The 21,908-nt window shown below is 36.1% G+C and overlaps 1 protein-coding gene across 14 annotated transcripts in view; it reads right to left on the bottom strand.

The window, feature by feature from the left end:
• XRCC4 (X-ray repair cross complementing 4) overlaps positions 1-21,908 on the bottom strand; it is a 342,053-nt gene that overhangs the window by 243,509 nt on the left and 76,636 nt on the right. The window lies entirely within an intron of this gene.

Raw genomic sequence — 21,908 nt, 5'->3', positions numbered from 1 at the left:
CCTATACAATGACCATCTGATTCCTGAAGTCCTTTTTTTTTTTTTTTTCTGCAAAGCTGAGCCTCTCTATCTAATCAAGATTCCATGGAATCCTTCTCCAACAACCCTTTTAACTGCATTCTCAGTCACAACCACCTTTCAACTCGGATCAATACAAACATTTGCCTTCTCGTTTCTACCATTTAGTAAACGGATGCTAGCTGCTACAGCAATGCTAAAAATTCATTATCACTACTACCAGCTACTCCTCAGAACAATCTTTTTTTTTTTTTCCAGAAAGATCCTGCAACTACTTTTTGTATCAGCTTTTCCAAATTTTCACTATCATCTTTACTTTTTTTCTACATTAGCAGATGACCTTGCCTCCTAATTCAGTGAGAAATTCCTGGTAATCTAGCATGAACTCCCTCAAATCCTTGACACACACACCCTTTTATCTTATATCCTATTAACTAAAGGGGATAACTATGTCCTCCCTTTCTAAATCCTTTTCTTACAGAATCCACCACCTTATAGTCCAGGATGCCCTATTTGTATCTCATGAATTCCTGCGACCAGAGCTGAGTAGACAAGGGTTAGACATGTGACCCCAGAGAAACCAATTTATGGTGAGCAAGCCTACTAGATTATCTGTTAATAACGTAAACTAGGGGAGGGTTAGTGTTGGGTTCTAGTGGGTTCATATAAAGCTGGGCCTTTTTTTTTTTTTTTTTTTCATGAGAATAATGAAGTGGACAAGTCAATCTGCAAAGAAAAGCAGGATGCTGAAGCAGACACTCAGAAATTGACAGACAGTATACTCATGACTCTACGTAAGTCACACAGCCCTATTTAATGTCATTGGGTTCCATGATGTCCTTGGGACTCCATGATATATTCCACAGCATTGCCACCCCTATTTCCAGCTTTTTTAAAACATAAAATAGAGTAGGCTTCCATTTCTTGTATTCAAACTATCCTTCATTAGTTTAACGACCTCCACGTCCTTACCTCATATTTCAGAAAAGAGCTGCTCCTATGACTTGAAAAAAATATTTTTCAACTCTTCCCTAGACATCATTCTCTATTACTCTTCAGGGATCTCACACCACATCTTCCATACTTTCATTCAGTAAGGCTCAGCTTTGCAGGAAAAAAATGGACTTCAGAAAACGGATGGCCATTGTACAGGAGAGGCTGTTGTAATGGGTGTCAGAGAACAGGACTGATGTGGAGTTAAGACATTATGGTCAGAGCCTGGGATACTGGAATTAAGGTTTGCACTTAATACTTACCTGAGAAAATACTACATGCTGACATTTTACAAGAGAATGACCAGGCAATATAAAAAAGGTAAACTTGGTTCCCACCTATATGACATTTATAATCTCAAAGAGGAAAAGGATAATTAAATAAGCAATTACATTAAAGTATGATGGATGTTACGTTGGGGAGAGGCTGAGTGCTGTAGTGATACATAGCAAGGGAATGGATTTTGTGGAGTAAAGTGCCAGCAAGCTGAGACACGAAAGCTAAACAAGAGTTAGCCAAGCAAGGAAAATCTTCTGTTCAACTCTTACTTCATCATTTCTTCCACATGCTTTAGCTACTCGACGTTCAAGAGCAAGTTTCAGAAATCCATTTTGATCTATTATTTCTTTCCTGACTTTTTAAATGACTGCTTGCTTTCTTTGTGTATGATTTCTTTCATGTCATTCCACAACACATCTGATCTGCAGTCATTAGTGTTCAATGCATCAAATCTCTTTTTGAGATAGTCTCTAAATTCAGGTGGGATATATTCAGTGTCGTACTTTGGCTTTTGTGGGCTTCCTCTAATTTTCTTCAATTTCAACTTGAACTTGCAGATGAGCAATTGATGGTCTGTTCCACAGTTGGTCCCTGAACTTACTCTGACTGATGTCATTGGGTTTCTCCACAGTCTCTTTCCACAGATGTAGTCAATTTGATTCCTGTGTATTCCACCTGACAAGGTCCACATGTAGAGTTACCCTTTACGTTGCTGAAAAAAGGTGCTTGCGATGAAGAAGTCATTGGTTTTGCAACATTCTACCATGTGATCTCCGGCTTCATTTCTATCACCAAGGCCATATTTTCCAAATACCAATTCTTCTTTTTTGTTTCCACCTTTCACCTTCCAATCACCAGTAATTATCAATGCATCTTGATTACATATTTGATCAATTTCAGACTGCAGAAGCTGGTAAAAATCTTCAGTTTCCTCATCTTTGACATTAGTGTTTGGTGCATAAATTTGAATAATATTTGTATTAACTGGTCTTCCTTGTAGGGGTATAAATATTATTCTTTTACCAACAGTGTTGTACTTCAGGATAGATCTTGAAATGTTGTTTTTGCCAATAAGTGCAATGCCATTCCTCTTCAATTTTCATTCCCAGTGTCATGGATTGAACTGCGTCCTCCAAAAATATCTGTCAACTTGGCTAGGTCATGATTCCCGGTATTGTATGACTGTCTATCATTGTCATCTGATGTGATTTCCCTGTGTGTTGTAAATCCTATCACTATGATGTAATGAAAGGGATTAGTGGCAGTTATATTGATGAGTTCTACAAGATTAGTGTCTTAAGCCAATCTCTTTTGAGAAATAAAAGAGAGAAGCAAGTAGAGGGACACGGAGACCTCACACAACCAGAAAGCAGTGCCGGAAACAGAACACATCCTTCAGACCTGAAGTTCCTGCAATGAGATGCTACCAGACCAACGGAAGACTGATGACAAGGACCTTCCTCCAGAGCCGACAGAGTGAGAAAGCCTTCTCCTGTAGCCAGCACCCTGAATTCGGACTTCTAGCCTATTGGACTGTGAGAGAATAAACTTCTCTATATTAAAGCCATCCACTTGTAGAATTTCTATTATAGTATTTGTATAACTAAGACACACAGCATAGTAGACCATGTGATCGTTCGATTGAAAATGGCTAGTATCAGTTCATTTCAGCTCACAAATGCCTAGGATATCAATTTTTATGCATTCCATTTCATTTTTGATGACTTCCAGTTTTCATAAATTCATACTTCCCACATTCCATGTTCCAGTTATTAATGGATGTTTACAGCTGTTTCTTCTCATTTTGAGTCATGCCACATCAGCAAATGAAGGTTCCAAAAGCTTTACTCCATCCAAATCATTAAGGCTGACTCTACTTTGAGGAGGCAGCTCTTCCCCAGTTGTCTTTTGAGTTTCTTCCATTCTGAGAGGCTCATCTGCCAGCACTATACCAGACAGTGTCCCACTGCTATTTATAAGGTTTCCACTGGCCAATTTTTTCAGAAGTAGACTGTCAGATCCTTCTTCCTAGTCTGTCTTAGTCTGGAAACTTTGCTGTAACCTGTCTGTCATGGGTGACTCTGCTGGTATTTGAAATACCAGTGGCATAGCTTCCACCACCACAGCAACATGCAAGCCACCACAGTACAACAAACTGACAGACAGAGGGTATTAAGTAAAAGAGCTAAACAGAACATTTCAAAGAAAGACTCAAGAATAAAAAGTAAAATATTATAATGAAATGTACAAAGATTTGGAGTTAGAAAAACAAAAGGGAAGAACATACTTGGCATTTCTTAAGCCGAAAGAACTGAAGAAAAAAATTCAAGCCTCAAGTTGCAATACTGAAGGGTTCTACAGCAAAAATAATGAATGACACAGGAAGTGTCAAAAGAAGATGGAAAGGATACACAGTCACTATACCAAAAAGAATTGGTCAACGTTCAATCATTTCAGAAGCTACCACATAATCAATAACTGATGGTACTGAAGGAAGAAGTCCAAGCTACACTGAAGGGAATGGCTAAAAACAAGGTTCCAGGAACTGATTAAACCAACTAAAATGTTTCAACAAATGGATGCAGTGCTGGAGGTGCTCACTTGTTTATGTCCAGAAATTTAGAAGACGGCTTCTTGGCCAACTGGCTGGAAGAGATCCATACTTGTGCCCATTTCAAAGAAAGGTGATGAAACAGAACACAGAAATTATCGAACTATATCATTAATATCACACTCAAGTAAAATTTTGCTAAAGATTACTCAAAAGTGGTTGCAGCAGTACACTGACAGAGAACTGCCAGAAATTCAATCTTGATTTAGAAGAGGACATGGAACGAGGGATATCATTGCTGATGTGAGATGGATCTTGACTAAAAGCTGAGAATACCAGAAAGGTGTTTATCTGTGTTTTATTGATTATGCAAAGGCATTGGACTGTGTGGATCATAACAAATTACGGATAACACTGCAAAGAATGGGAATTCTAGAACACTAAATTGTGCTCGTGCAGAACCTGTACACAGACCAAGAGGAAGTCTTTAGAACAGAACAAGGATATATTTTGCTGTTTAAACTTGGAAAAGGTGGGCGTCAGGGTTGCATCCTTTCATCATACTTATTCAATCTATATGCTGAGCAAAGGATCTGAGATACTGGACTGTATGAAGAAGAACACGGCATCAGGGCTGGAGAAGACACATTAACAACCTTGGATATGCAGACAACACAATCTTTTTTTTTTAATAATTTTTATTGTGCTTTAAGTGAAAGTTTACAAATCAAGTCAGTCTCTCACACAAAAACCCATATACACCTTGCTACACACTCCCAATTACACACTCCCAATTACTCTCCCCCTAATGAGGCAGCCAGGTCTCTCCCTCTACTCTCTCTTTTTGTGTCCTTTTTGCCAGCTTCTAACCCCCTCCACCCTCTCACCTCCTCTCCAGGCAGGAGATGCCAACATAGTCTCAAGTGTCCACCTGATCCGAGAAGCTCACTCCTCACTAGCATCCCTCTCCAACCCATTGTCCAGTCCAATCCATGTCTGAAGAGTTGGCTTTGGGAATGGTTCCTGTCAGATGACACAATCTTGCCTGCTGAAAGTGAAGAGGACTTGAAGCAATTCCTGATGAATATCAGGAATGGACTGTACCTCAACATAAAGAATACAAAAATTCTCACAAATGGACCAGTAAGTAACATCATGAAAAAGTGAGAAAATATAGAATTTGTCAAGGATTTCATTTTACTTGGATCCGCTATCAACATCCATGGAAGCAGCAGTGAAGAAATCAAATGTCATATTGCATTGGGCAAATCTGCTGCAAAAGATGATATGACTTTTTACAAAGAAAACCCCAAAGAATTCACAAAAACACTTTCGAAATAGAAGATTTCAGCGCAGTATCAGAATACAAAATAAACATACAAAAATCAGTTGGATTCCTCTACACCAACAGAAAGAACTTCAAAGAGGAAATCGCCAAACTAGTAGAAGACAAAATACTTAGGAATAAATCTAACCAGAGACATAAAAGACCCGTACAAAGAAAACAAGACACTACTGCAAGAAATCAAAAGAGAACTACATGAGTGGAAAAACATACATTGCTCATGGATAGGAGGACTCAATATCATGAAAATGTCTATTCTACCCAAAGTGATCTACAGATACAATGCAACCCAATCCAAATTCCAGTGACATTTTTTAATGAGATGGAGAAATGAATCACCAACTTCATATGGAAAGGGAAGAGCCCTTGGATAAGTAAAGCATTACCGAAGAAGAAGAACAAAGTGGGAGGCCTCACGCTACTTGATTTTAGAACCTATAATACCACCGTGGTAGTCAAAAAAGCATGGCACTAGTACAAAAACAGATACACAGACCAATGGAATAGAATTGAGAATCCAGATGTAAATTCATCCACATATGAGCTGCTAATATTTGACAAAGGCCCAAAGTACATTAAATGGGGAAAAGATAATCTCTTTAACAAACGGTGCTGGCATAACCGAATATCCATTTGCAAAAAAATGAAACAAGACCCATACCTCATGCCATGCACAAAAACTAACTCAAAATGGATCAAAGACCTAAATATAAAATCTAAAACAATAATATCATGGAAGAAAAAATAGGAACAACGCTAGGAGCCCTAATACATAGCACAAGCAGAATACGAAACATAATTAACAATGCACAAACACCAGGAGAGAAACTAGGTAACTGGGAACACCTAAAAATCAAACACTTATGCTCATCCAAAGACTTCATCAAAAGAGTAAGCAGACAACCTACAGACTGGGAAAAAAATTTTGGCTATGACATGTCCAATCAGGGTCTAATTTCTAAAATCTACAAGATAATGCAAAACCTCAACAACAAAAGCAAATAACCCAATTAAAAAATGGGCAAAGGATATGAACAGGCACTTCACCAAAGAAGACATTCAGGCGGCTAACAGGTACATGAGGACATACTCATGATCATTAGCCATTAGGGAAATTTAAATCAAAACTACAGTGAGATACCATCTCACCAGAGCAAGGCTACCATTAATCCAAAAAACACAAAATAATAAATGTTGGAGAGGTTGTGGAGACACTGGAACACTTATATACTGCTAGTGGGAATGTAAAATGGTACAACCACTTTGGAAATCAATTTGGCACTTCCTTAAAAAGCTAGATATAGAAGTACCATAAGATTCAGCAATTCCACTCCTTGGAATATATTCTAGAGAAATAAGAGCCATCACACAAATAGACATATGCACATCCATGTTCACTGCACCACTGTTCACACGGCAAAAAGATGGAAACAATCTAGTTGCCCATCAACAGAAATAAACAAATTATGGTATACTCACACAACAGAATACTACGCAATGATAACGAACAATGATGAATCCGCGAAACATCTCATAACATGGATAAATCTGGAAGACATGATGCTGAGTGAAATCAGTCAGTCGGAAAAGGACAAATATTGTATGAGACCACTATTACAAAAACTCAAGAAAAGTTTTAAACGCAGAAGAAAACATTCTTTGATGGCTATGAGGGTGAGGAGGGAGAGAGGGGAATTCACTGATTAGATAATAGACGAGTTATCTTAGGTGAAGGGAAGGACAATACATAATACAGGGGAAGTCAGCACAACTGGACTATACCAAAAGCTAAGAAGTTTCCTGAATACAAGCAAACACTTCAAGGAACAGTGTAGCAGGGGTACGGGTCTGGCAACCAAGGTTTCAGGGGACATCTAGATCAACTGGCATAACAAAGTTTATTAAGAAAATGTTCTGCATCCCACTTTGGTGAGTGGCATCTGGGGTCCTAAAAACTAGCAAGCAGCCATCTAAGATGCATCAATTGGTCCCAACCCACATGGAGCAAAGGAGAATCAGAACACCAAAGACACAAGGCAAACGTCAGCCTAAGAGACAAAAAGGGCCACATAAACCAGAGACTCCATCAGCCTGAGACCAGAAGAACTAGATGGTGCCCAGCTACCACCGATGGCCACTGTGACAAGGAACACAACAGAGTCCTTGATGGAGCATGAGAAAAGTGGGGTGCAGAACTCAAATTCTCAAGAAATACACCCAGAATGCTCCTTAGACACAAGTACGGCGAGACTTCATCTCATGTACTTTGGGCATGTTATTAAGATGGATCAGTCTGTGGAGAATGACATCGTGCTTGGTAAAGTAGGGGGCCAACAAAAAAGAGGAAGACCCTCAATGAGATGGACTGACACAGTGGCTGTAGCAATGGGCTCCAACATAACGACAATTGTGAAGATGGCACAGCCTGGGCAGTGTTTCATTCTGTTGTTCATGCGGTAGCCATGAGTCAGGACCGACATCATGGCACCTAACAACAACTACAAGCAAGGGCAGTGAGGAAGATGGGAAGAGTACTCTGGGAAGAAGAAATAATAAGTGCAAAGACCCAGAGGTGAGAGTAAGCATGCCACATTTGGACCACTGAAAAAAAATTTTGTCGTTGTTAGTGTTAAAAAAAAAAAAAAAAAAGGCTGAAGAAACAGAGTTTGAGATGGGAAGTGCCAGATGATAGAACTGGAGAGGTAAAGCAATGTCACGTCCTGAGAGCCTTGTTAAAAACTCTGAAGTCAATTATCCTTTGTCTAGCACTTGCAAGCTCTTATCCTTTACTGCATTCTTCCAGTCAAAATTAAAAGTTGTTTCAAATGGTTTGCATTTTAAAAGCCTCCCTTCATCCCCCAATGCTTTGCCTACCCTCTCCCCTTTCTTCTACATTCTCCACTAAAGTTGTCTCAGCCTGGGTCACAGTGAACATTGTTTTCAAGATCAAAGGACAAGTCACAATTTTTATTTTGTGCTTGCTTGGCTTCCGTGGCACCACACTTGCCTAGTTTTTATCCTACATCCCTTACTGCTCCTTCTCAGTCTCATCTGTGGACTCCTATTTTTGCATCAGTCCCCTAAATGCTGGTTGCACTCTCACTCTCATTCCTCTTCTTCCTCCCAGTTCTCTCCCTGAGTGGTCTCAGGCACTCCCATGATTTCAGCTACTGACCATATACTGATAAATTCTAAAATCTGTGTCTCTGGTCCAGATCAGTATTCTGAGCATCAAACCCTTATGTTCAGCTTCCTACTGAATGTCTCCATTTGAATGTCTCCAAGGTTCCTCAAACTTACCATATCTCAAATAAACTTACCCCCTGCCCCCATAAATCTGCTTCACCTCTAGTAATTCGGCAAATCAGTCATTTCCACCCACTTAGTAGCCCAATTTAGAATCCTGAGCATCTTCCTTGATTTTCTTTTTCCTTATCCTCCCCACTCAGTCACTCACCAATTCCTGACAATTCTACATCCTAAATAGCTCTCAAATCTGCCCCTCTTATCTCTATTTCAATTGCTCCTATCTTAGTTCCAATCCCCATAATCTGCCATTTAGATTACTGTGACAGTCCCCTAACTAGACTCCCTGCCTCATCTAGTCCCCTCTGTTTCATTCTCCACATTTTCCAGAGTGATCTTTTAAAATGTAAATATGATCATGTCGATCCTGGTGTAAGATTCTAAAACCTTCCTATTGTCTACAAAGCAAAGCCCTCCAGAATGGGGCCTGCTTGTGTCTCAAGCCTAATCTCTCACAACTACCCAGTTCACAGCTCATGATCCACTTTCTTGAAATCTGTGTAATCATCCACCCCCGCTCAATCTTCATGCTCTCTTTTCTCATGTTTCTGTACAATTCTGAAAGAATCTGTCCTTTTCATTCTTAAACCACATTCCTCTGACCCTTTTGGAATTACTTTTATCCTACGATTTCAGTCAGTCTCAATACAAGGGAAAGCTTTCTGCAGGAATATCTCCATAATTGCTAGAGAAAATATTGTTCATTATGTTCTCACTGCCCTCATACAGTGAAACCCGTGATCAATACTTTTTAGAGAATCAAAACAAGTAAAAAAGGTTTTTTGTTTTGTTTTGTTTGATGAACAAACTTATAATTTTACTACCTTACTACTTAATAGACTTTGAGAGCAATGTAATCAACCGTCCCATAATTAAAATTTGTGCTAAATCTAAAGCTTTCCTGAGACAGCAATTTTCCTCTTCATTTCTTGGCCCGACTCTTTTGTTTTTGAAGTCACTGCTTTTGTACATATTGTACCTATTTTTACTGAAAACTCCCCTAAAGCTGGTTCAAAGTAAGAGGGCAATAATCAATGTATTGATAAAAGCAGAAAAACAATATATTGCACAAAACCTTTTTTGGAAACAACATTTAAAGTCAATCACAAAAAGAGGAAATGGATGGAAGGGGGTAACTTGACAGAGTAAAATCGTTCTTATGCATATCATGTCTGCTAACAACACTGTTTTAATTAAATTTTAATAATAATTGAGTAGACTATTAATAATTTCATCAGGGAACTAGATTATATTGTAACTTAACTAACTTTGGTATCAAGAATCTCTTCCCAATTTTTATTTTCCTTAAAATTATTTATTAGTATATGCATTTTTGCAAATTAGTCCCAGAAAGAAAGATATCATGTTACAAAACATGTCACTAGAAGATTAAAAAAAAAAAAAAAAAGTTGCTGTTGAGTAAATTTGGACTCATAGTGACCCTAGAACACAGTGCTGCATAATTCCATTTCTCTTCTTGAGAATGTTCAGAGCAACCTCCCATGACTCTTGTATCTAATGTTGCAATAGCCCCCGTCCTCTACTATCTATCATATCATCCTGCTTTATTTTCCTCTTAACACTTTCACAAACTAAAAGAACCTTGCCTATCTGCTTTTGTGTATTTTCTGTTTTCCTTCCCACCCACCCACGATTAGAAAATTCCATAAGGGATATTTATCTTGTTTGCCATTTTATCCATAGCAACCCAGAGTAGTAAACCCTCAATATTTGTTGATTAAATAAAAGAATGAATTATGCTTAAGTAAACACAGTCCACAAAGATTTATAACTTACGCAAATAAATGGATGAGCTAGGAGTGACTATACTGTCATCATTAAACCTGATTGCAATTAGAGACATTTACCATGGCCAAAATAATTCGAATTACTTCTCTTTATTCTAAATATCCTTATCATGGGGTGAAGGCAGAATCTTTATCTTTGTGATTTCAATAATTATGATTCTAAGCATCTGTAACTGGAATGAAGTAGGGAAAAAAGTCTAAGAATTATAGTATAAAAGTTTTCTAATAATAAAACCCGTTGCCGTCGAGTCAATTCCAACTCATAGCGACCCTACAGGACAGAGTGGAACTGCCTTATAGGGTTTCCAAGGTGCATCTGGTGCATTAGAACTGCCGACCTTTTGGTTAGCAGTTGAGCTTTTAACCACTGTATCATCAGGGCTCCAATAATATTAGGTAACACTTACTGAGCACTCACTATGTTTCGGACATTATGTCTGTTAAACCTTAAACAATTGTAGTACATAAGTCTCTTTGGGACAAACAGTAATAAATTCAGCTTTTGAGCTCTGGAGCGAAAACTGCAACAGTATAAGGAATATGTGAAATGTGGTCAATAAGTTTCTGTAGAATCCTATATGAAAACTTGAAATCCAATTCAACAGTCTTTCTTTAGTTCCTAGCATGTACATGATGCTATGCAAGGCCACCTATGTTACAGAAAGACCAATCAGAGAGAGTACCAGTTTTAAATAAATGTAAAAGAGTAGAAGTATTTTACAAGGCCTACGATCTTAATAAATTCTTTTCAGAAAAATTAGTATGAACTATAACCACAACCATGACTTTTCAATTTTTAAAAACTCAAAAAAGCAGCCAGAGAAAAAGTGTTAACCTATTGTAATACTGAAATTATTGTTTTCAATGAAATGATATCATTACTGCATAGTTTTCATGAAATACCAAGTTTTGTTGTGTGGTAACTATGTAAATAAGTCATGTTACATAGAATAACACCTTCCTTTTAATATCAATATTTCATAGCAAATATTAAAACCAGAAACCTAGTTTCAGTTAAGTCCAAAAAAATTAACTGTTTTGGCATACTATACGTCTGTGACCTGTTTTTTATGACGCAATCTCAAATGAGAAAACTTAGCTGTGGCCCAAAATGTTCAAACGGTATAGTCGTTATTTTATTTTGACAATTTTGTAATCATAATTCATTCAGTGGGATGTTAAGGAAAAAATCCCTAAAACTAAAGGGAACAATGGAAGGAAGGGTGGATTCTGAAAATACCAAATATACCGAGGTACACAGTAAAATGAAAAGTAATTTCTATGCGGACCCAGTGAGTGTCTGATACAAAATATATTTCATAAAAATTTTAAAAGGGTAATCTTTCTTTATATGACTCAAAAGGTCATATCAAAGATTTATGTTCAACTACTGGAAATGCTTTGGCACTTTCTGTCACTGTTATATTAAAGGGAAAAAATCAGTCGCCTCAATAAGCCAGTTTACAATTCCGCATATTACAGGCTCTTTTTAAAAAGTACCCTAATTTTAAAAAATGTTTAGCTATAGATTGAAGAAGGGATCCAAGATGCCTGATACGCCTTTCACACAAAGAGCCCCCATTTTGGAAAGGTAGCTCCAACAGGTTTATTTTATATTTAAGCTGGATAAGTAAGCTTTTACAAGTTCGTGCTTTCAATAAAGTCAATTTTGCCACCCAGCGGATCAATGCACAAACCAAAGGAAATCATGTAAGCATCAAGTATGGTGGCAGCCAACTGCTTCTGAAATGAGTGACTTAACCTAAACTCTGCCCAAAGGGATTCTGCATACTAAGTAATAGCAATCATCACAATTCATGTTCCCTCAGAATTACCAACAAAGTGGTGATTTTAAGCAAACTAACAAAAGGTGGTTCTCATGAGGTTAGGTGGCTCTTCTAAATTGGGCAGAGCTAATATTCCACTTCAGGCATGAGAAATGTTATCAAGTTATTCCTGAGGTGAATTCAATACCTTGAATGCTAGCCATTACAAGTGCTTTTACCAAGTATATCTTCAAGTTTCTACATTCAGTAGAATTCTACTAAAACTCCACACAAACAAAAAATTCATATATGCACCACGGAAGATTAACACGTAAGTCATAAAATTTAAGAACACATTCAATAAATATGGTTATGAAAGAATGATAGTATTACTGCAGTCCTGCTGGCATTTAATCACTTGGTCTTTTGAAATCACTCTGTTTACAGTCCTACTTACTGTCTGGTTTCCACAGTAATAAACACTCGGTCTGTTTATCCTAAAATGAGAAGGATTTTTTTTCTTCTCAAATTCATACTGCATACTAACCAAAATCCCAAGCCAAAAAGAAGACAGGAGACCAAATGTGTAAAACACAAACATGCTCCACCGTGAACATTATCCAGTCTTTACATTTAGAGAAGAAAAATGTTAAACTCCAGCTGTTCTAGCTTAATAGAAGGATGGCCCAAATTGGCCTAATCTTTGTCTCTTGAGGGAAACAAGCAGCCCATGACGTAGTGTATCCATTTTGTTCATTCTATACGAGTAAGCACAGGACTTAACTTTGTGTTTCAACTTTCTCTTTTTATCTTTCAACTCTCCCTAAAGAGAACAAAAAAGCTTTCTTTAAATTAAAAGGGACAATCTATTCCTCAATCAAGGAATATAAGAAAATCAATCGCTGAGAAGATAGAATTTAAAATTTAGGGTTGCCCCCAGACGCATAGTTTCAGGGAGGTATTCTTTATTTTCCAACTGGTGAGCAGTTTAAAAAGAACAACAGTAGGTCCCTTTACATTCAGCAATAAAACATAAAATCAAGCACAATTAAAAAAAAAAAAAAGAAATAGTTTAAATAAACTATAAAAATGACTATTTTCTAAGAAATTCAAACATAAAACTGAAACTTATTTCTTTAAAAGTAGAAGCCTAATAGATGAAAAAATGAAAATGGGGAAAACATTAAAAACAATTTACAGTTGGTAAGTTTTAACTCAGAATGATTAAACTCACCAGATAATCACTCACCTCAGCCCCAATGGCCTTGGATTTATCCCTCCTGGCCCTTGGAATGAAATCCTCTAAAATGCTCTGCTCCAGAATGGGTCAGTTGCCCTCTTAAGTCAGTTGCATTGCAGTCCTTCAGGATCTCCTTTCAGCATCATCCCGAGGATTCTCTTTGTTGTACACCCTGGTTCTTACACTGTATGTTGTGAATTGGAAGGTTGGTTCATCAATCTTCAACCTTTGCTAAAATATGCATTTAAAGCCATATTTATTCTTTAGCTGCAAGTTCTGATGTGCAGCGTTTTGGCTGCTGCTGTTCAACTCTAAGTATTTCATAATCTTTCTTTTAATTTCATCATTGGCACCCCTTTTTTTTACTTTATATTTGGGGTAAGCAGAGAGAATTCTGTGTATTTTGGCATTAACCTTCCTTTTTATCATGGCTGCTGACGACATCATGTTAGATAGTTCACATGGCCGGAATTTTTTTATGATGAACTTACCTTCAGAGGGAGTATTCTTTCAGCATGATTCCCGTTTGCATGGACTTTCTTTGCATTGCCTTCTGAGTAGTGAAAAATTTGCATTTGCAAGAGTCTTAGGAGTTATTTATGACAATCTCCCCTGGCCCAGGGATCTCAAGCCAAGAGACTGATGAGCCAGCCTCATCATAGGTCAGTCCCTGGTGTTGCCAGAAGTCCATATAATACTTTTGTGATCACTCACATCATTCATGAGTATCATTTTGTATTTATTGAGTGCTCTGCTAAGCACAAACATGAAGGACAAGAAAGTCATGGTCTCTATCGCCTTAAGTTATATGAAAGGGCTATCACTCATCATTATCTTCAGTAATTTCAGTATGCAATATTAGCACTCTACCAGTTTCCTAGAATTTTATTTAGGACATAAAATCCTCTAATTACATACTGTCTTTTTTGTAATATTTGGGATTGAAACCAATATAAATGAATTACGTCTACTGATAATTCTAATCACAAAATGCTTATATATCACTCAAAAAACGCTAACAGATTTTTCAGGGAGAATATCCCTGCCTTACAGAAATTGTGTTAATTTTACTCTGGCAGGTTATACCTGTTTAGCTTTAAGGGTTATTCCATTATGCCCTGAGTCAGGAAAACTTCACATTGGCTTCCATTTTGAATTGTTACATTGTTGTTCCTATATGCCATCGAGTCGATTCCGACTCATAGCGACCCTAAGTACAACAGAATGAAGCACTGCCCATCCTGTGCTATCCTCACAATCCGTTGCTATGTTTGAACCCATTGTTGCAGCCGCTGTGTCAATCCATCTTGTTGAGGGTCTTCTGGCAGTCCATGGTATATTCAATATTCTTTGCCAAAACCATAATTCAAAGGCACCAGTTCTTCTTTGGTCTTCATTATTCACCGTCCAGCTTTCCTATGTATACGAGGCTATTGAAAAATACCATGGCTTGGGTCAGGTACATCTTAGTTTTCAAGATGACATGTTTGTTTTCTAATACTTTAAAGAGGTCTTTTGCAGTTGATTTGCCCAATGCAACACATTGTTTGATTTCTTGACTGCTGCTTCCATGGGCTTGAATTGGTAAATGATTACTAATTCCACATGTTTTTCAAAGTTTTAAAGAACTAGAGTGTTAATTTATAATGGTATTATCTAAAATCCTTACCTAATGAAATAAGTAACCTCCTTAACATTTCACATTATTTGGAGCTTTGGGAAAAAAAAAAATTTTATTTAAAATTAAGTCAAATAAACATCAAATGTAATACAACCAGAATTAACAAGGGCATCCATCAGGCAATTTCTGATTTCTAACCAGCTTTATATGATGTGCTACAATTATTACAAGAGTTTATGCCTAATAATTACTTACAGTCCTCAACAAAATGAAATCAGTAGAATTCACAAATGCATCCTGACTTAATTTGAGAGAAAACATAAAAGACTGAAGAGATATTTCTAACGGAAGATACTTTAACACAATATGGTCCATGCTCCATAGCCGTCTTAGACTGTAAAATTAAAACATTTTTTCTGTTCTTGATCTTAGTAATATCTAAAGTGTAATGATTTCTGACTTTTCAAAAGAAAAATGTTATTCTTTAAAAGTTGTATGACAAAAATTCCTCAGAGGAACAACTTAAACATTTGAAATTCACTCGGGGGCTGTGCTGACAGAATAAAATTCATGATTATTTATTCTGCCATTTCAAATTTCATGGTAATTTAGATAAATGAAAAGGTGAAGATGTCTTCTGTTTAGTACATCCTTATACAGAAAGCAAAGACGATTAGGGTAGATAACACTTAATACATCAATGTGCTTTCTAAGAACTTAAGGTAATTTTTGAAAATTTTCCTTTAACAGCCAATAGTTTTGTGTTTGTTTTTGCTTTTTAATTTTGTTTTATTTGAGAATCTTAATGCCGTCTCTATTGTAGCATTTCTCTGAAAATTCCAAACAGAAGATCTTTAACATGCTAGCTGGATTTTCTAAGACCTCAGGAATTCTGCAAATTTACAAAAACATAAACTTTTGAACGGGTTCTTAGCATTTTCAAAGCCACATTGCACTCAGGAGACATGTTTCTTATGTATGTTGCTACACCTCAAGTTAAGTATTTTCGGTATTAGCTAACATTTTCTCTCTTATTTGATGACCATTTCTCCACAAAGACGCAATGTTCTGAACACTGCAGGGGTTACTACAATGACAAGTATAGAACAAAATTTTTTATCGTATGCAGATAAATAAGCAACTCTCCCACCTAAGAACCTGTGACACAAAATTCAAACTCATAGCTATATGACATTACAGGCCATTTCATGTCATAGACCCTTAGAGTTGCTCAGGATTCAGATATTAAAGCCATGAATACCAGAGGTCTACTGATTTCGTTTTTTAAAATCCTTGATTTAATTATTTACATATGGCCTTCTCCCTGAATTAATCTAAATAATAATGTTTTATTTGGTTTTACTGTGCTCTGTTAACAGGCATGTAAGTACAGAAATCTGTCAAATAAGAGCTTCCTTAATGAAGTTCAATTCCCAAATTTGATAATTGTGATGAGTAAAGAGATAGCTACTAACATAAACTAATTAGTTTGTATAATCGTAGGCGATCTAAAAGAACAGTACACTTATCTGGGACACTTCTTAACTCTTATTTATTCAGAATTATCTTTTTTTTTTTTTTTAGACTAATAAACATCTAAGAAACCCAATTGCTTAAAAATAATCCACTGTAAGGAGGATGGCCACCAGACCTGAGAGATCCCAAAACAGCAGCAGAGACTATTCCAAACAGCCACAGATGTCTACCACATGACAGCTAACAAGGTGTCCACTAGGGACGTGATGAAAAGTCCTCTGTTCCCACTATAATCATTCTAAGGTGTGAGTGGCCACCTGTTATTTTTTTTATATTATTATTCATCTTTCTACAAACCCAACAACTTTAGAGGTATATTTATAAGGGAAAAAAAAAGCATATTTAAAACAAAAAAGAGAAAATTAAAAAAGGACTCAGTTGTAAAATTTGTGATGTATTTTAGAAGGTATATAATAAGAGTCAATCAAAAGCCTTCCAAGTAAATGTCTCCCTTCCATCAGTAATAAGCAAAGCAGTTAAAGGGGTGGTCAGGAATTTACTGAAATTGGTAGACTCCATAAGTCATTATTACAAATTGATAGTCATTAAAACAGAAATCCTAGGATAAGGGAGAAACAAAATGCAATTTCTTTTACCTTTTTTTTTTTTTTCTCCTATTCATTAATGAGTAGCCTAGAGAAGATCAGGAAGTTCACAGTTATTTAGTTAAAAATTACAACAATATCCAGAGTAACCTGATGTAAGAGGGTATAAGCATCCTCACTTGTGAAGAGTTAAGTGAGCTTAAAATTTTACATAAGCACTTGCTTTCAATAGCTACTAAAAGGCTGAAAAACATTTTAAAGACATGCCAAACCAGAATTGAAGATAATAGTATCAAATTATTGCTGGTATCAGCAAACTAAAATTTCATTGTACCAAAGTCGCATGAAGATGTCAGTTTAGAATCAAGGATGAAATCGGAAATATAGCCTATTTATTGAAGTTCTTTAAACTTCTATTAGACAAGAAACATGAACAAATATCCTGAGTGAAGGAAGAATAGTATTTCCTAAGTAATCTAGAACAACGTAGTTCTCTAATACCAGCTAATTCTATTAAGGCTCTAAAGAATAGCCAAATATAACTGATTTGAATGGAAATAAATAGAAATTGGACGTATTAATAAATATATAGGGATTCCCTACACTTTCTCAATTTGGTATTATTTTTATTCTCTTGTCTGTTAAAATGTATGATCTGTAATCTTAGGACCTTTTATCAGGGTAAAATTTTCTCATTTTTCACCCTATAATAATAAAAAGATTTGAGAATACTATGGTCACTTTCTAGCTATGCACCTCTCTATTCCTCAGCTTCCCCCTTATTAAATGAGGAGAATAATAGTATTTACCCCATAAGGTTGTTACTAGTATTAAATGAACTTACATTTACAAAGCACTTGGAACACTACCTGGCACATATAAGTACCATATTAAAGTGTCTAAAATTGCAAATTAGACTATCATGTGACAAACTAAAAAATAATTATTTCTTAGTAGTCAAATCTAAATTTGGTCTTAAGTGGAAAAGGCTTTAAAAAAAAAAAAAAAAAAAGGTTGAGGTCTGCACCATATCTTGTGGCACTGAGGTGATAGCAGTCTATAAACAACCAAAAGATAAGTCATGTATTTCAAAGACAAGCCGGGAAGTTCTAATCAGAGGCAATAGTAGCTGACTTCCTACATGAAAATGCCGTCTGATTAGAATTCTGAAAGAGCTGTCTCTGAAATAAGAATAAATAAATAACTTGAGAGAGTTATCAGTCACCCTACATGGTATGGTGATATCTGCACACATACCTATAATCTCATGGTAAATTATAAAATATTTAATACCTTATAAAGAAGAAGCTGTTACCACCAATGCCTAGAACATTTAAAGAAAAACAGTAGTAAATGAAGCAGAATTGTTGAGAGTGCTTTCCAATTATATACTGCATATACATGATAGTAATTAATTATGGATACATCAAAGGTTGTAGAATATCATCAATACGTTTCATCATCTATTTGAAAGTTGACTGTTGTACACTCACAGGCATAGGCTACTTGAGTTTTTTCTCTTTTTGTTCCCTCAAATAATTTAATATTCTTTGACATAATTCAAACAGCATGTCCTATTCATTCAAAGTTAACACTTTACATGGCTCTCAGAAATGTAATCATTTGATGAGTTTTAATGATATTACAGTTATATATTCATCAAATTTCCTAAATCTAAACATTTCTTCCTTTCAATGTGCCCATCTGTTTCAGCAGCGCCGTGTTGTGGCACACTGACGGCTGCCTTTTAATTTCATGCACGAGCATCCTCGGTCAAACATTCCCACTGCCCTCAAACTCTTTTGGTTCTCCAGCAACACCCACCTCTCAACAACCCATCAGATCAGGGTCATTAATTCCAAAAGATCACAAATTTCCTAAAGAAAGATAATTATCTGTCTTGCAAATAGACCAAAATATGATTTGGAAATATAACAATGAAACAGTAATCCTTATTTTTTTTTTTTTAATAATAAAGATACGAAAGGATTTTGAGCAGTTTCAAAACATTTTATTACCTTAAAATTGTGATATTTATATTTTCCAGGTAAGCCTCCAACACATTTCCTTCTAATTGTTTACCTATGTAACAAAAAATTTCCACGTAACTTCGTAAGTTACAGGAAGGCTAATTTCCAATATATTTTTTCTAATTTGTTTGGCTGGGGTACAGTATAGCTCCAGCTGTTACTGATGTTTGTGTCATATTAGCACACATCACTTGAAGAAGTAAAGCAATTTGGGAAGGTGTGGGGAGAGTTATAAATGAATGAACATATCTACACTAATTAGGAAAAAAGAAATGTTTCGTATTTTTGCTCAATGTTGCCTATATTAGTTCTTTGTGATTAGTATATTTTCTATTTCATAACTAAAGAAAAAAGCAGTTTCTTTCATTAAAACTGGGCAACATTCCCTTCTGTGTCCTACAGTTAAAACTGTTTGCAGGATAAATCTAACAGTCTTATGAGAAAAAAAACTTTTAAAATTTATTATGAATCATAAAAGCCAAACATCAAATTGTCTTTACCATTCATGAATTACCTCCCCCTTACTTCCTTTTTTGTTTTCCAATATCTATGAGATTTTACATTATTTGGTATACTATCATCCTTGCGTGAAATGATTGTTCTTAATTTGTATGTATCAGATGGATTTTACTGGTCTATTTTTAAAATAGAATGCTCCTTAATGCAAGGATGGTGAGACTTCGTCTCACTTACTTAGGACATGTCCTCAGGAGGGACATGTTTCTGAAGAAAGACATCATGCTTGGTAAAGTAGAGGGTCAATGAAAAAGGGGAAGACCCTTAACGAGATGGATGAAGTGGCTGCAACAATGGGCTCAAGCATAACAAGGATTGTGGGACTGCACAGGACAGCGCAGTGTTTCATTCTGTTGTACACAGGGTCGCTATGATTTGGAACCAACTCGACGGCACCTAACAACAACAACATTTTTAACATATATTTGAGAAAAAGTCTCTTTCATGAGCTGACAATGATCTTACATCAATTATCCATATAAACTTCTTTTATATTTGTACTGGAATGTAGACAATGATTCATTCACAATCTATGAAAAGACTAATCCCTCTTATAAAATGTCATATGTAGGGTCGTTGTTTTTCTGAATTAAAAAAAAAAAAATTATCTTCAAGTGGAAAAATAACTATTAGATCATCTAATCCACCTGCCGTCATATAGTTCCTCCTAGCCCATAACAGGCAACTACAGAAGATGATGCCCGAGTCCTTTATTTGGTAGAGATCCTCTAGGAGCACAAATTTAAAAAGTTACTGAATGTGGTTAGCTTTTCTCAAATTGTTTTCAAGAGACAAAATCCCATGTAAGCTTTTGGATCTAGAGAGTGTTTCCTCATACAAGGAAACCCTGGGGGTGTAGTGGTTAAGTGCTACAGCTGCTAACCAAAAGGTCATCAGTTCAAAGCCATCAGGTGCCCCTTGGAAACTCTATGGGGCAGTTGTACTCTGTCCTAAAGGGTCGCTATGAGTTAGAATCACCTCGACAGCAACAGGTTCTTTTTTTTTTTTCCTCATACAAAGGTCCCTGGTAGTACAAATGGTTTGCGCTCGATTACTAACCTAAAGGTTGGTGGTTCAAACCCACCCAGCAGCACTGTGGAAGAAGGGCCTGGTGATCTGCATCTGTAAAGATTACAGTCAAGGAAACTCTGTGGAGTAGTTCTACTCTGTAACACATGAGGTCTTCATAAGTCAGAAATCAACACGATGGTCCTCATACAATGAAATTATTATAGTTCAGTCATACTTATATTCGGAAGCACTTCCAAATTCCATTTGAGTAAACAAACTCTTACCCATATAACGTACTATCCACCTAAATTTTAGATTTTTGATAAACACCTAATTGGATGGACAAGAAAGTTCAATCATTTGTGAATGTAAGGTAGGCATTTGGGTATAGAATACCCAAAGTTGGTGTGTTTGTTTTTTAAATAATTTTCATCTATACTTTCTCTTTATCAAAAACAATTTATGTTCTTAAATGTTCACAGCACTGTTTTACATAACGAAGAAATACTTCTCAAAGTGGGCTTTATATACTATTGAAAGCATGTGACTATGGGCCAAGGAAGTGGGCATAGCAATTCACAGAACAAACCTGGCACAAGTGAACATTTATCTCAAACAATTTGAGAGGTAGAAACTTTGTTAAATATGAAAATAATCACAGATACAGTATGGAAGGGAATATTAAATTCACAAGCTTTTTCTTTTTTTTTTTCATTTTTAACCAAAGTAATGCATGTACATAGTTTATCTTGCACTGGTTTTCTGTTTGCGAAATCCCTGTCTTTTTCTTGTTTATCTTAGTTTATTCCCTTGGTGGTTTTACTGAAATATATCCTTTTAGAAACTTAATGAGAAAAAATCCCTGGAAGATAAACTTTCTGAAAAGTTGCATGTTTAAAGCTCTCTTTATTGATGATAGTTTGGTTGCTTATAGAAGAATTCCAGGTTAAAAATTATTTTCCCTCAGAATTTCTTCTATTTTTTGCTAGCTTCCAATGTTGCTGTTAAGAAGTACAAAGACTTTCTGATTTCTGGTGTTTTGTGCATATTTAACCTGTTTTTTCCTTCCAGAGAATATTTTAGCATCACATATTTATCATTGGTAATTGAAATTTCACAGTGGTATATGACCTGGTATGGGCCTTTTTTTATTCATTGTGCTGGGTGCCTTGTAGGCCTTTCATATTGAAAATATTTGGCCCTCAGATTCAACAAACATTCTTGTATCTTGATTGCTATAAAATTAACTTCTTTTCTGTAATTTCTCTCCTCTCTTTCTGAAACTCTTCCTAGAGAATGAACTTTCTGAATTGATGACCATATTTTCTTAACTTCCCTCTCCC

The sequence above is a fragment of the Loxodonta africana genome, chromosome 2 (assembly GCF_030014295.1).
Source record: "Loxodonta africana isolate mLoxAfr1 chromosome 2, mLoxAfr1.hap2, whole genome shotgun sequence".
In the NCBI taxonomy this organism is placed as follows: Eukaryota; Metazoa; Chordata; class Mammalia; order Proboscidea; family Elephantidae; genus Loxodonta; species Loxodonta africana.
This window is presented reverse-complemented; position numbering and strand designations above follow the sequence as displayed.